Source organism: Heterodontus francisci, chromosome 5, assembly GCF_036365525.1.
Source record: "Heterodontus francisci isolate sHetFra1 chromosome 5, sHetFra1.hap1, whole genome shotgun sequence".
NCBI classification, from domain to species: domain Eukaryota; kingdom Metazoa; phylum Chordata; class Chondrichthyes; order Heterodontiformes; family Heterodontidae; genus Heterodontus; species Heterodontus francisci.
The window spans coordinates 168,008,371-168,025,681 of record NC_090375.1 but is presented as its reverse complement, the minus strand read 5'-3'; positions in this window follow the sequence as shown (position 1 = coordinate 168,025,681).

The window sequence follows — 17,311 nt, the reverse complement described above, 5'->3', positions numbered from 1 at the left end:
TCTTGTAGTGGCTCCATTGTGGATAACACAAATGCCTTGGGGGTTGCTACAGAGGTGATGGCCTCCTGCTTCATAACATTTCTGATCTTCTAGTCCTTCACTTTAATGATATAAAATCAGGTGCAATGTGAATCAATCACACCGCCCTGTGCAGCAAAATTACCACATGCACAGTGAGCAAGGGCCTGTCCTGGGACCCGAATAGAATGATCTCAGGAATGTTACTGCAATGTAGTAGATACACAGCACAATACAAACTACACTGGTGGCAGATTTCCACAGTTCTTTCCATCCATCTCCAATAGCTTCAGCAGAAGTGCTGTGGAAGCCTCAAGAGTACAACACATTGAATGGCTGTAGGATACTCTGATAATAGCTTCATTTCAGGCCATATGAAAAGTTTATCTCCTCTACACTGAGAGACTAGACTCTCGACACCTGTAAAAGTGTTGTTTTTATTTCCCAAGTAGCATTTTGTGCAGCATTAGGTCCTCAGCAACATAACTTTATTTAGCAGTCTGCAGATCTGCTTTATCAGAAGTAGTCTTGGAAAACATTTATCTTTATTCCACTTACACTCCCAAAAGATCGTAGATAGCCCAGATCCATTTATCCAAGTCTTCATAAATAGATTTGAGCGTGTTGAAATAAGTAGTGTTGAATCAACTAAACAGACCAATTGAAATATTTACTCTGACACAGTTGAGACCAATTAATGTGATAACTATCCTTAACATTGTAAATCATTCACTTGCGAATCTAGTTTGAATAATATAGAAGAACTTCTTTCATTTCATGAATTATACTTGGAAGCATTTTAAATTGCATCAATGATACACAACAGCCTATCATCCACACATTAATGTTCAACCCTTTCTTACAAGAACATAACAACATAAGAAATAGAAGCAACAGTAGATCGTGGAGCACCTAAAGCCTACTCCACCATTTAATAAGATCATGGCCGATCTTCAATTTCAACTCCACTTTCCCACCCGATCCTTATATCCCTTAATTCCCTTAGAGTCCAAAAATGTATCAGTCTCAGCCTTGAATATACTTAATGACATGAGCATTGACAGCTCTTTGGTGTAGAGAATTCCAAAGTTTCAAAACCCTCTGGGCGAAGAAATTTCTCCTCATCTCAGTCCAAATGACCGACCGCTTATCCTGAGACTATGCCTACTGGTTTTAGGCTCTCCAGCCAGGGAAAACAGTCTTTCAGCTTCTGCCCTGTCAAGCCCTCTCAGAATCTTATGTGTTTCTCAAACCCAGAGAGTATAGGCTCATTCTACCATATCTCTCCATACAGGACAACCCTCTCATTCCAAGAACCAAACTTGGGAACCTTCATTGTACCCCCACTAAGGCAAGTATATCATATCTTCGGTACAGAGACCAAAACTGGACACAGTATATCAGGTTTAGTCCCACCAAAGCTCTGTATAGTTGCAGCATGACTTCCTTACTCCTGTACTCCAACCCCCTTGCAATAAAGGCCAACATACCATTTGCCTTATAATTACTTGCATTCTGTGTTTTGTGTACAAAGAAACCCACATTTTCTGAACACCAACATTTTATATTTCCTCACCATTTAAAAATATTTAGTTTTTCAATTTCTCCTGTCAAAGTGAACAACCTCACATTTCCCCACATTATACTCCATCTGCCACATCCTTGCCCACTCAATTAATCTATTCTATATCCCTTTGCAAACTCTTAGGACATAATTTTCCCAGCCAAGTGGAGATGGGTTCCAGTGCATGCGAAATAGTGAACCTCCTGAAATCAAGTCAGGATCCAGATGTTATCCTGACCTCTTCCGGCTTTCGCTGGGGTAGGTTCACATGCAGTGGGAGACCCCTTTGGGTCTGGCAGGAAAGCAAGTGAGGCAATTAAAAAGGCAATTCAGACTCTTTTAAACCCTGGATCCCTTCTTTCCCAACAGCCCATGGTTTCCATGCTGTGTCTGCACCTCACCAGGTTGGAGAAGGTAAATGTACAGCAGGAACTCATTATAGAGTGAAACTGACCTGAGAACAATAGTAGAAAGGGCGAAATCAGCAAGCCTGTGGTGAGCTACAGTGAAAGGCTTGCACTGACAGCAGCTGTTCTTTCAGCCTAAATTCACTGATCGCATTGGGAACAGCAACTTGGTGCAACTTCCATCAAGTGCCATGGATTCCACTAAAAGTAAACTCACCTCATTGCCTGTGAGACATCACTGGAACATACGAACATATGAATTAGGAGCAGGACTAGGCCACTCGGCCCCTCGAGCCTGCTCTGCCATTCAATAAGATCATGGCTGATCTGACTGTAACCTCAACTACACATTCCCACCTACCCCAGATAACATTTCACCCCTTTGCTTATTCTGATGACCCGGTAAGAAAGATGTCTAAGCGTCCCGCTCAGCCTTCACCTGGTCATATCGTAACAGGGTTTAATTTTAAACACACCGTGTTTTTATTTCCCTTTTGGTAAATCCTTGTTCACCGCTTTCCAATTGTAAGGCGAAGAAACCAGCACAAACAGGTTTTCTTAGGTTCGAGAAGAAAGTTTGAAATTTATTAAATTTGAACTTCGGTTGACGCCTACGGATACACGACGAGCCCACGTTATATGCAGACATGATATATGCAAATAGAGACAGAAAAGAGTAGAAGAAAAATAAAGTGGAAAGGTTTGAGGCAATATCTGAAGAGTTTTTGTTACGGTTCTTTCAGCTCACTGTAGAGTCCTTGATTGTAGGTAGATCTTGCTTTTCATTGAGGCCCAGTATTCTTCTTAAAACTTGTTCGCTGTTGGAGAATTTTCTCTCTTGGGGTTCATGTGTCTTCAAATGGATTCAGAGGTTTGAGAGAAAGAGATGGGAGCAGACAGGAGAGATCTTCTCAGTCCAGGAGCAAACAGTCTTTCTGAATTCAAAGAACAAAGAACAAAGAACAGTACAGCACAGGAACAGGCCATTTGGCCCTCCAAACCTGCGCCAATCTTGATGCCTGTCTAAACTAAAACCTTCTGCACTTCCGGGGTCCGTATCCCTCTATTCCCAACCTATTCATGTATTTGTCCAGATGCCTCTTAAATGACGCTATCATACCTGCTTCCACCACCTCCCCCGGCAGCAAGTTCCAGGCACTCACCACCCTCTGTATAAAAAACTTGCCACGCGCATCCCCTCTAAACTTTGCCCCTCACACCTTGAACCGATGTCCCCTAGTTACTGACTCTTCCACCCTGGGAAAAAGCTTCTGACTATCCACTCTGTCCATGCCACTCATAATTTTGTAAACCTCTATCATGTCGCCCCTCCACTTCCGTCGTTCCAGTGAAAACAATCCGAGTTTATCCAACCTTTCCTCATAGCTAATATCGTCCAGACCAGGCAACATCCTGGTAAACCTCTTCTGCACCCCCTTCAAAGCCTCCACCTCCTTCTGGTAGTTTGGCGACCAGAATTGTATGCAATATTTCATGTGTGGCCTAACTAAAGTTCTGTACTGCTGCAGCATGACTTGCCAATTTTTATACTCTATGCCCCAACCGATGAAGACAAGCATGCCGTATGCCTTCTTGACTACCTTATCCACCTGCGTTGCCACTTTCAATGATCTGTGGACCTGTACGCCCAGATCTCTCTGCCTGTCAATACTCGTAAGGGTTCTGCCATTTACTGTATACCTCCCACCTGTATTAGACCTTCCAAAATGCATTACCTCACATTTGTCCGGTTTAAACTCCATCTGTCATTTCTCCGCCCAAGTCTCCAACCGATCGATATCATGCTGTATCCTCTGACAATCCTCATCACTATCTGCAACTCCACCAACCTTTGTGTCGTCCACAAACTTACTAATTAGATCAGCTACATTTTCCTCCAAATCATTTATATATACTACAACAGCAAAGGTCCCAGCACTGATCCCTGCGGAACACCACTAGTCACATCCCTCTATTCAGAAAAGCATCCTTCCACTGCTACCCTCTGTCTTCTATGACCGAGCCAGTTCTGTATCCATCTTGCCAGCTCACATCTGATCCCATGTGACTTCACCTTTTGCACCAGTCTGCCATGCGGGACCTTGTCAAAGGCTTTACTGAAGTCCATGTAGACAACATCCACTGCCTTTCCTTCATCAATCATCTTCGTCACATCCTCAAAAAACTCGATCAAGTTAGTGAGACACGACCTCTCCTTCACAAAACCATGCTGCCTCTCACTAATAAGTTCATTTGTTTCCAAGTGGGAGTAAGTCCTGTCCTGAAGAATCCTCTCCAATAATTTCCCTACCACTGACGTAAGGCTCAACGGCCTATAATTTCCTGGATTATCCTTGCTACCCTTCTAAACAAAGGAACAACATTGGCTATTCTCCAGTCCTCTGGGACCTCACCTGTAGCCAATGAGGATACAAAGATTTCTGTCAAGACCCCAGCAATTTCCTCCCTTACATCCCTCAGTATTCTGGGATAGATCCCATCAGATCCTGGGGACTTATCTACCTTAATGTTTTTCAAGATGCCCAACACCTCCTCCCTTTTGATATCGACATGACTTAGACTATCTACACTCCCTTCCCTAGACTCATCATCCACCAAGTCCTTCTCTTTGATGAATACTGATGCAAAGTACTCATTTAGTACCTTGCCCATTTCCTCTGGCTCCACGTATAGATTCCCTCCTCTGCCCTTGAATGGACCAACCCTTTCCCAGGCTACCCTCTTGCTCTTTATATACATACAAAAAGCCTTGGGATTCTCCTTAATCCTGTTTGCCAATGAGTTTTCATAACCCCTTTTAGCCCTCCTGACTACTTCCTTCTTCTTTTTCTTTCTTTCATATTCCTCACGGGCTTTGTCTGTTCCCAGCCTTCTAGCCCTTACGAATGCTTCCTTTTTCTTTTTGACTAGGCTCACAATATCCCTCATTATCCAAGGTTCCTGAAACTTGCCAAACTTATTCTTCATCCTCACAGGAACATGCCGGTCCTGGATTCTAATCAACTGACATTTGAAAGACTCCCACATGTCAGATGTTGATTTACCCTCAAACAGCTGTCCCCAATCTAAATTCTTCAGTTCCTGCTTAATATTGTTATAATTAGCCTTCCCCCAATTTAGCACCTCATCCCGAGGACTACTCTTATCCTTATCCACAAGTACCTTAAAACTTACGGAATTATGGTCACTGTTCCCGAAATGCTCCCTTATTGAAACTTCGACCACCTGGCCGGGCTCATTCCCCAATACCAGATCCAGTATGGCCCCTTCGCTAGTTGGACTATCTACATGTTGTTTCAAGAAGCCCTCCTGGATGCCCCTTACAAATTCTGCCCCATCCAAGCCCCTAGCACTAAGTGAGTATCAGTCAATATAGGGGAAGTTAAAATCACCCAACACAACAACCCTGTTGCTTTTACATTTTTCCAAAATCTGTCTACATATCTGCTCCTCTATCTCCTGATGGCTATTGGGAGGCCTGTAGTAAACCCCCAACATTGTGACTGCACCCTTCCTATTCCTGAGCTCTACCCATATTGCCTCGCTGCATGACCCCTCCGAGGTGTCCTCCCGCAGTACAGCTGTGATATTCTCCTTAACCAGTCATGCAACTCCCCCACCCCTTTTACATCCCCCTCTATCCCGCCTGAAGCTTCTAAATCCCGGAACGTTTAGCTGCCAATCCTGTCCATCCCTCGACCAAGTCTCTGTAATAGCAACAACATCATAGTTCCAAGTGCTAATCCAAGCTCTAAGTTCATCTGCCTTACCTGTTATACTTCTCACATTGAAACAAATGCACTTCAGACCACCAGTCCTGCTGTGCTCAGCAACATCTCCCTGCCTGCTCTTCCTCTCAGCCTTACTGGCATTCACTGGTTCTCCTTCAGTTATTTCACCTGCTGACCTAATGCTCTGGTACCCACTCCCCTGCCACATGAGTTTAAACCCTCCCGAGTGATGCTAGCAAACCTCGCAGCCAGGATATTTGTGCCCCTCCAGTTTAGATGCAACCCGTCCTTCTTGTACAGGTCCCACCTGTCCCGGAAGAGATCCCAATGATCCAGATATCTGAAACCCTCCCTCCTACACCAGCTGTTTAGCCACGTGTTTAGCTGCACTATCTTTCTATTTCTAGCCTTACTGGCACGTGGCACAGGGAGTAATCCCGAGATTACAACCCTCGAGGTCCTGTCTTTTAACTTTGTACCTAACTCCCTGAACTCCCCCTGCAGGACCTCATCACTCTTCCTGCCTATGTCATTAGAAAGACGGAGGTTGAGGGGGAACCTGATTGAGGTGTACAAAATCATGAGAGGTATAGACAGGGTGGATAGCAAGAAGCTTTTTCCCAGAGTGGGGGATTCAATTACCAGAGGTCACGAGTTCAAAGTGAGAGAGGAAAAGTTTAGGGGGGATATGCGTGGAAAGTTCTTTACGCAGAGGGTGGTGGGTGCCTGGAACGCGTTGCCAGTGGAGGTGGTAGACGCGGGCACGATAGCATCTTTTAAGATGTATCTAGACAGATACATGAATGGGCAGGAAGCAAAGAGATACAGACCCTTAGAAAATAGGCGACATGTTTAGATAGAGGATCTGGATCGGCGCAGGCTTGGAGGGCCGAAGGGCCTGTTCCTGTGCTGTAATTTTCTTTGTTCTTTTTTTGTTCAAACTCAATGAGCCCTTATTTTGTGCAATAACCTTACATGCAGTGCCTTATCAAATTCAAATATTGTACATTCACTGGTTCTTCTTTATCTACCCTGCTAGTTACATCTTCAAAACGGATTTGTCAAACAAGATTTCCCTTCTATAAAACCATGTTGATTCTATTTAATCATATTATGATTTTCTAAGTGCCTTATTACCAGTTCCTTAATAATGGATTCCAGCATGATGTAAGGCTAACCAGTCTGTTGTTCTTTGTTTTCTCTCTCCCTTCTTTCTTGAAAAGCAGTGTTACATTTGTTACCTTCTAAACCACTGGGACCATTCCAGAATATAGGGAATTTTGGAAGATCCCAAGAAGTGCATCCACTATCACTGCAGCCATTTCTTTTAGAATGCTAAGATGTAAGCCATCTGGTCCAGGGGAATTGTTGGCTTTCTCGATGTACATTATCTTTACTAATATTAATTACTTTAGGTTTCTTCAGTTTCCAGTCCATAAATATCAATAAATATCCATATATTAGCTTATTCCAGCTATCAGTAGTCGGATAACTAAAAGCAAATGTTTCCAAAGATAAAATAATCGAGCACAGAGGGAGACCATTCAGCCCATCATGCCTGTGCCATCGCTTTGATAGCCCTACTTGCGTGCTCTTTCCCCATAGCCCTTTTCAAGTCTATATCCAAATCCATTTTATCTGTTATCCGTGAGACCCACCTGTTGCTCCCTCAACCCTATTTCCACTAAACTACTGACCACCCAACTTCACTTCCTGGCTCCCATGTAAGCTGATACAGTTAATAGTTCTCTCCCTTCAAGTCCTGTCCTTTTTTCAAATCTGCCATCAACATCTCCTCAAAAAAACATCCTTGCCTCCTCCGTCCTTGCAAACTACTTCCCCATCTCCAAAATCCCTTTCCCTTCCAAAGACCTTGATCATGTTATTGCTCCCAAATACATGCCCATTTTGCCAGGAACCCTGTGTTTCAATTTTTCCAATCAAGTTTCCGCACCTGCCACAGGACCAAAACGGCTCTTACCAAAATCACAAATGGCATCCTATGTGACTCTGTTAATGGTAAACAACCCCTTCTCATTGTTGATCCATCTGTTGCAGCCTTTGACACAGTTGAACGCGCCATTCTCCAACATCACTCCACCGTTGTCCTCCTCGATAGGACTGCACTCGGCTGGTTCTGTTCTTACCTACCTAATCATACCAGAGAATCACCGGCAATAGCTTCCCTTGCAGCTAATTAGGTGTCTCCAAAGGATCTATCCTTGGCCCCCTCCTATTTCTCATCTAAATGTTCCCCCATGGTGACATCATTAGAAAACATTAGAGTTTGCACATGCATGCTGACGACACCAAACTCCATGTCACCGCCACCTCTCTCAATACCTCCCCTCTCTTTAAATTCTCAGACTGTCTTTCATACATCCAGTACTATATAAGCAGAAAAAATTAATATTTTGCGTCAGTATTTACAGTAGAGAAAGAAAATGTTATCGAGGAGAATACTGAGATTCAGGCAAAGAGGCTAGATGTGATTGAGGTTCACAAGGAGGAGGTGTTATCAATTTTGGAATGTGTGAAAATAGATAAGTCCCCTGGGCCAGATGGGATTTATCCTAGGATTCTCTGGGAAGCTAGGTAGGAGATTGCCGAGCCTTTGTCCTTGATCTTTATGTCATCATTGTCGACAGGAATAGTGCCGGAAGACTGGAGGATAGCAAATGTTGTCCCCTTGTTCAAGAAGGGGAGTAGAGACAGCTCTGGTAATTATAGACCTGTGAGCCTTACTTCGGTTGTGGGTAAAATGTTGGAAAAGGTTATAAGAGACAGGATTTATAATCATCTTGAAAAGAATAAGTTCATTAGCGATAGTCAGCACGGTTTTGTGACGGGTAGGCCGTGCCTCACAAACCTTATTGAGTTTTTCGAGAAGGTGACCAAACAGGTGGATGAGGGTAAAGCAGTGGATGTGGTGTATATGGATTTCAGTAAAGCGTTTGATAAGGTTCCCCACGGTAGGCTATTGCAGAAAATAACGGAGGTATGGGGTTGAAGGTGATTTAGAGCTTTGGATCAGAAATTGGCTAGCTGAAAGAAGACAGAGGGTGGTGGTTGATGGCAAATGTTCATCCTGGAGTTTAGTTACTAGTGGTGTACCGCAAGGATCTGTTTTGGGGCCACTGCTGTTTGTCATTTTTATAAATGACCTGGAAGAGGGTGTAGAAGGGTGGGTTAGTAAATTTGCGGATGACACTAAGGCTAGTGGAGTTGTGGATAGTGCCGAAGGATGTTGTAGGGTACAGAGGGACATAGATAGGCTGCAGAGCTGGGCTGAGAGATGGCAAATGGAGTTTAATGCGGAAAAGTGCGAGGTGATTCACTTTGGAAGGAGTAACAGGGATGCAGAGTACTGGGCTAATGGGAAGATTCTTGGTAGTGTAGATGAACAGAGAGATCTTGGTGTCCAGGTGCATAAATCCCTGAAGGTTGCTACCCAGGTTAATGGGGCTGTTAAGAAGGCATATGGTGTGTTAGCTTTTATTAGTAGGGGGATCGAGTTTTGGAGCCACGAGGTCATGCTGCAGCTGTACAAAACTCTGGTGAGACCGCACCTGGAGTATTGCGTGCAGTTCTGGTCACCGCATTATAGGAAGGATGTGGAAGCTTTGGAAAGGGTGCAGAGGAGATTTACTAGGATGTTGCCTGGTATGGAGGGAAGGTCTTACGAGGAAAGGCTGAGGGACTTGAGGTTGTTTTCGTTGGAGAGAAGGAGGCGGAAAGGTGACTTAATAGAGACATATAAGATAATCAGAGGGTTAGATAGGGTGGATAGTGAGAGTCTTTTTCCTCGGATGGTGATGGCAAACACGAGGGGACATAGATTTAAGTTGAGGGGTGATAGATATAGGACAGATGTCAGAGGTAGTTTCTTTACTCAGAGAGTAGTAGGGGCGTGGAACGCCCTGCCTGCAACAGTAGTAGACTCGCCAACTTTAAGGGCATTTAAGTGGTCATTGGATAGACATATGGATGAAAATGGAATAGTGTAGGTCAGATGGTTTCACAGGTCGGCGCAACATCGAGGGCCGAAGGGCCTGTACTGCGCTGTAATGTTCTAATTCTAATTCTAATTCTAATTCTAATCCATGTACCTATCCAAGAGTCGCTTAAATGCCCCTAATGTATCTGCTTCTACTACCACCGCTGGCAGTGCATTCCACGCACCCACCACTCTCTGTGTAAAGAACCTACCTCTGACATCTCCCCGAAACCTTCCTCCAATCACCTTAAAATTATGCCCCCTGGTGATAGCCCTTTCCACCCTGGGAAAAAGTCTCTGGCTATCCACTCTATCTATGCCTCTCATCATCTTGTACCCCTCTATCAAGTCACCTCTCATTCTTCTTCGCTCCAATGAGAAAAGCCCTAGCTCCCTCAATCTTTCTTCGTAGGACATGCCCTCCAGTCCAGGCAGCATCCTGGTAAATCTCCTCTGCACCTTCTCTAAAGCTTCCACATCCTTCCTATAATGCGGTGACCAGAACTGAACACAATATTCCAAGTGTGGTCGAACCAGGGCCTTAAAGAGCTGCAGCATAACCTCGCGGCTCTTAAACTTAATCCCCCTGTTAATGAAAGCCAACACACCATATGCCTTCTTAACAACCCTATCAACTTGGGTGGCAACTTTGAGCGATCTATGGACATAGACCCCAAGACCCCTCTGTTCCTCCACACTACCAAGAATCCTGTCTTTAAGCCTGTATTCTGCATTCAAATTCGACCTTCCAAAATGAATCACTTCACACTTTTCCAGGTTGAACTCCATCTGCCACTTCTCAGCCCAGCTCTGCATCCTGTCAATGTCCCGTTGCAACCCACAACAGCCTTCCACACTATCCACAACTCCAGCAACCTTCGTGTCATCGGCAAACTTGCTAACCCAGCCTTCCACTTCCTCATCCAGAGTCATTTATAAAAATCACAAAGAGCAGAGGTCCCAGAACAGATCCTTGTGGAACACCACTGGTCACTGAGCTCCATGCTGAATACTTTCCATCTACTACCACTCTCTGACTTCTATGGGCCAGCCAATTTTGTATCCAGACAGCCAACTTTCCCTGAATCCCATGCCTCCTTACTTTCTGAATGAGCCTACCATGGGGAACCTTATCAAACGCCTTGCTAAAATCCATATACACCACATCCACTGCTCTTCCTTCATCAATGTGTTTTGTCACATCTTCAAAGAATTCAATAAGGCTTGTGAGGCATGACCTGCCCCTTACAAAGCCATGCTGACTGTCTCTAATCAAACCATGCTTTTCCAAATAATCATAAATCCTGTCTCTCAGAATCCTCTCCAATAATTTGCCCACTACTGACGTAAGACTGACTGGTCTATAATTCCCAGGGTTATCCCTATTCCCTTTCTTGAACAAGGGAACAACATTTGCCACCCTCCAATCATTCGGCACTACTCCAGTGGACAGTGAAGATGCAAAGATCATCGCCAAAGGCGCAGTAATCTCTTCCCTCACTTCCCGTAATATCCTTGGGTATATCCCGTCTGGCCCCGGGGACTTATCTGTCCTCATATCATTCAAAATTTCCAGCACATCCTCCGTCTTAACCTCAACTTGTTCAAGCATATCAGCCTGTTCCATGCTGTCCTCACAAATGACCAGGGCCCTCTCACTACTGAATACTGAAGCAAAGTATTCATTTAGGACCTCCCCTACCTCCTCCGACTCCAGCCACAAGTTCCCTCCACTATCCCTGATCGGCCCTACCCTCACTCTGGCCATCCTCTTGTTCCTCACATAAGTGTAGAACGCCTTGGGATTTTCCTTAATCCTACCCGCCAAGACTTTTTCATGTCCCCTTCTAGCTCTCCTAAGTCCATTCTTCAGTTCCTTCCTGGTTACCTTGTAACCCTCTAGAGCCCTGTCTGATCCTTGCTTCCTCAACCTTAAGTAAGCTTCCTTCTTCCTCTTGACTAGCTGTTCCACATCTCTTGTCATCCAAGGTTCCTTCACCCTACCATCCCTTCCCTGCCTCATCGGGACAAACCTATCCAGCAGTCACAGCAAGTGCTCCCTAAACAACCTCCACATTTCTGTTGTGCATTTCCCTGAGAAAATCTGTTCCCAATTTATGCTCCCCAGTTCTTGCCTAATAGCATTGTAATTCCCCCTCCCCCAATTAAATATTTTCCCATCCCGTCTGCTCTTGTCCCTCTCCATGACTATAGTAAAGGTCAGGGAGTTGTTTAGAGATACAGCACTGAAACAGGCCCTTCAGCCCACCGAGTCTGTGCTGACCATCAACCACCCATTTATACTAATCCTACACTAATTCCATATTCCTACCACATCCGCACCTGTCCCTATATTTCCCTACCACCTACCTGTACTACGGGCAATTTATAATGGCCAATTTACCTACCAACCTGCAAGTCTTTTGGCATGTGGGAGGAAACCGGAGCACCCGGAGGAAACCCACGCAGACACAGGGAGAACTTGCAAACTCCACACAGGCAGTACCCGGAATTGAACCCGGGTCGCTGGAGCTGTGAGGCTGCGGTGCTAACCACTGCGCCACTGTGCCGCCATTTCGGTGATCACTATCACCGAAATGCTCTCCCACCGAGAGATCTGCCACCTGGCCTGGTTCGTTGCCAAGCACCAAGTCCAACATAGCCTCCCCTCTAGTCGGCCTATCTACATATTGAGTCAGGAAACCTTCCTGGACACACCTGACAAAAACTGCTCCATCCAAACTATTTACACTAAGGAGGTTCCAGTCAATATTAGGGAAGTTGAAGTCACCCATGACAACAACCCTGTTACTTCTGCACCTTTCCAAAATCTGCCTCCCAATCTGTTCCTCCATGTCTCTGTTGCTATTGGGGGGTCTATAGAAAACTCCCAACAAAGTGACTGCTCCTTTCCTGTTTCTGACTTCCACCCATAATGACTCAGTAGACAAACCCTCCTCGACGACCTCCCTTTCTGCAGCTGTGATACTATCCCTGATTAGCAATGTCACTCCCCCACCTCTTTTACCTCCCTCCCTATTGCTTTTGAAACATCTAAACCCCGGAACATCCAACATCCATTCCTGCCCCTGTGATATCCACGTCTCCGTAATGGCCACAACATCGTAGCTCCAAGTACTGATCCATGCTCTAAATTCATCACCCTTATTCCTGACACTTCTTGCGTTAAAATAGACACACTTCAACCCATCATACTCGCTGCAACTTTGTCCTGTCAACTGTCTAACCTTCCTCACAGACTCTCTGCACTCGGTATCTGCCTGTTCAACAGCTACCCCATCCACTGATCTGTAGCTCCGGTTCCCATCCCCCTGCCAAACTAGTTTAAACCCTCCCAAAGAGCTCTAGCAAACCTCCCGCCCAGGATATTGGTGCTCCTCCAGTTCATATGCAACCCATCCTTCTTGTACGGGTCCCACCTTCCCCAGAAGGTATCCCAATGATCCACATATCTGAATCCCTCCCTCCTGCACCAGTTCTGTAGTCACGTGTTCAGCTGCACTCGCTCCCTGTTTCTAGCCTCACTAGCACGTGGCACCGGTAACAATCCTGAGAATAGTACTCTGCTCGTCCTGCCTTTCAGCTTCCAACCTAACTCCCTATATTCGCTTTTCAGGTCCTCATCTCTTTTCCTAGCTATGTCATTGGTACCGATATGTGCCACGACCTCTGGCTGCTCCCCCTCCCCCTTAAGAATCCTGTAGACTCGATCCGAGACGTCCCTGACCCTGGCACCCGGGAGGCAACATGCCACTTTAGGATAAGTGCTGTGACTATGCGAATCATTCGCTTGGTGAGACTATTAGATTAGGGTAATGTGGTGAGGATGTCACATGGTTTACGCCCCATTTGGCAAACATATCCTGAAAAGTTTACCCATATACTGTGGCCCATTGTCAGAAATCATTTCTTCAGGTGGACTGATTAGACTGAATAAGCTTCTCATTACAGGTGAGTGATGGGGCTGTGGTGCATCCAGCAGTTGGTGGTGCAATGGGTAGGGGTGGTCATATGAAGATGCTTTCACTGACCTTGACCACACATGTGAGGTCATTGAACTTTCTTCAGCATTGCTGCGAGGTCCTAAGGGCCAGACTCTTGGCATTTACCTCTGTGGATATCTGCTCACATTCTCTTCGCCCGATGTATCTTGAGGACCTCCTGCGCCCATGGAAACATGACCTTTCTCCTCCTTTCAACTTCCTTGACTAAGGCCCTTAGGGCCGCATCAGGGAACCTTGGAGTCTTCTCTCTGGCCTGTTGCTTCATTGGTACTGTTATTCCTTGCCTCAAACACTGTTCCACCAGCTGCTGCAGCCTGAATGCAACTCCTTTTTAAGAGGGGCAGGTTGCTTTTAGGAAGTGCTGGCTAGTTGTAAATCATTCCAGCTAGCCATGCACACACTGGGCCCTCTGCTGAGAGTGCAGCCAGTCATCAGCTCATTTTGCACAAAGTTTGTATGCTGCCTGCATCACCTTAACAGGGCGAGTGATAATCACACATCGTGATTCCTGCACCCGCTAACTGGCCTAATTAAATTTATAGCTCCTTTTCCCTTCCCCTTCCCCCCAGAGCCATGTCCTCACCTATCACCCCACCAGCCTCCGTACTCACCAGTTGCCAGACCTGCTGAATATTTCCAGCATTTTCTGTTTTTCTTTCAGGCTTTCAGCATCTGCAGTATTTTGCTTTTATTTACCCTGGTCCTCTTCTCAGTCGTTCCAACACCTTCCCCCCGACCTATGGCACCTTTCCATGCAAGTGCAGGAGATGCAACACCTGCCCTTTTACCTTTTCCCTTCTCACCGTCCAGGGCCCCAAAACTCCAACCAAGTGAAACAGCCATTTACTTGTACTTCTTTCAATTTAGTATACTGTAGTTGCTGGTCGTAATGTGGTCTCCTCTACATTGGGGACACTAATGCAGACTGGTGACTGTTTTACGGAACACCTCCATCCAGTCTGCACACGAGACCCTGAGCTTCCTGTGACTTGCCATTTCAATTCTCCACCTTTCTCCTATTCGGACCTTTCTGTCCTTGACCTGCTACAGTGTTCCAATGAAGCTCAATGTAAGCTTGATGAACAGCACCTGATCTTTCGACTGGACACTTGGCAGCCTTCTGGACTCAAGAACCGATGAAAGGTCACTGACCTGAAACGTTAACTCTGCTTCTCTTTCCACAGTTACTGCCTGACCTGCTGAGTATTTCCCACACTTTCTGTTTATATGAAAGGATCAGGGTGTCGTGGAGGGAAGAATCCCTTTGGAATGCTGAAAGGGAAGGGGAGGGGAAGATGTATTTGGTGGTGGAAATGCTGGAGGCTGATCCATTGAGTACAGAGGCTGGTTTAATAATTTCAGATCATAACTTCTGCCCCCATTTATTTCTTGTTTCATGTTTTTTTTGCTGGTTTGCTTCCCTCTCCCCCCACCCACCCCCCCCCAGCCTTGTTTCTTACTCTGTACTTGGATGTCTGCTATTTGGCCATTTAAACCTCATCCAGACACATCTTTTGTTTCTTCACTTGACTTTGTACCATGAACTCTTTCGTCATTTAATCTCTCCTGCCCTCCACCCTATCACGGATGTTTCCTTTGGTTCTTCTTCCCCCCTCCCCCCGCCCCCCCCCACTTTCACCAACTTAAAACTTATTCCATTTCTAACTTTTGCCAGAAAGTTGCTGGCTTTCCCGCCAGATAGGTGGATGGGCGAGGCTGCTCATTGCATCAGATAATGTCCTTGAGGGACAGTCACCGGGGAGTGGAGGAAGAGCGGACCGGAGGGGCGGAGCTGCTTTCACAGCTTCAGTGTTCCAAATAAAACTGCTAAAAATCTGAAAAAAGTAACTTCACAGGGAAACTGGTTGGGAAATTTGAAAAACTAATTTGAAAAATTTGAAAACTAATTAACTAAAGTAAAGTAGAGATGGCAGGGCAGGTGATGTGCCATAGCTGCATGATGTGGGAGCTGGTAGATCCCATTGTGAGCCACAGTGACCACATCTGCAGCAAGTGCTTGCAGCTCGAAGAACTTCAGCTCAGAGTTGACGGGCTGGAGTCCGAGCTTCAGACACTGCGGCACATCAGGGAGGGGGAGAGGTTCCTCGACACTGTGTTTAAGGCAATTACACCCCATAGATTAAGTATCTCAAATTCAGCCAGTGGTCAGGGACAGGAGCGTGTGACTGCAAGAGAGGCAGGTTCAGGGATCCTGAATTCTGAAATGGAGGAGCCTCAGCTTTTGACCTTGTCTAACAGGTACGAGGTACTTGCTCCCTGTGTGGATGAGGAAAAAGACTGTAGGGAGGGTGAGCAAACTGACCATTGTACCATGGTGCAGGAGACTATTCAAGTGGGGGGAGCAAAAAGAAAAGTGGTAGTGGTAGAGGATTCCATAATTGGGGGTATTGATAACATCCTTTGTAAGCAGGACCGCGTGTCCCGCATGGTATGTTGCCTACCCGGTGCCAGGGTGAGGAACATCTCTAACCGGCTTGAAAGGATGTTGGAGAGGGAGAGGGAGGGGGAGGATCCAGTTATTGTGGTCCACGTTGGGACAAACAACATAGGCAAGATTAGGCAAGAGGACCTGTTTGGGGATTATCAAGAACTAGGAACAAAATTAAAAAACAGGTCCTCAAGGGTTATAATCTCTGGATTATTACCCGAAGCACGTGCAAATTGGCATAGGGATAAGAAAATTAGGGAAGTAAACACGTGGCTAAAGGAGTGGTGTGGGAAAGAGGGGTTCCATTTCATGGGGCACTGGCATCAGTATTGGGATAGGAGGGAACTGTACCATTGGGACGGGCTCCACCTGAACCAACCTGGAACCAGTGTCCCAGCGGAAAGGATAAATAGGGTGGTCACAAGGACTTTAAACTAGTAAATGGAGCGGGGGGGGGGGGGGGGGCCTCAGGGGAAGTCAATACAGTTTCAGAAACAAGTAACAGGGCAGAGAGTAAAGAAACAGTCAGGAACCCTACTTCAGGAACAGCAGGTAATGACAAAACTACAAGAAGTATACTGGTTAAACCAGAAGAAAGAAATAATAAACAGGCGAATAAAGCATCAGTGCCGAGGGACAGGTTAGGGGGTATAGCCCAAATAAGGGTTCTATATACAAATGTACGGAGTGTAAGAAATAAACTAGATGAACTGCAGACGCAAATTCAAATGGAAAATTATGATGTGGTGGCCATTGCGGAGACGTGGCTGCAGGATGGTTGGGACTGGGAACTAAATATACCTGGTTATAAAGTTTACAGGAGGGACAGGGAAAATGGCAGAGGGGGTGGAGTAGCCTTACTGATTAAAAATAATATCACCTCATTGGTGAGGGAGGATATAACGAGGGGAAAGCACCCAGAGGAGACCTTATGGGTGGAACTGAGTAACAGAAAAGGATCTAAAACTGTAATAGGTGTTGTGTATAGACCCCCTGGTAGCAGTTCTGAGGTGTTGGATTGTATAAATGCACAAATTAGGCAAGTGTGTAACAAAGGCAGAGTGGTATTAATGGGGGATTTTAACTTACACATAGATTG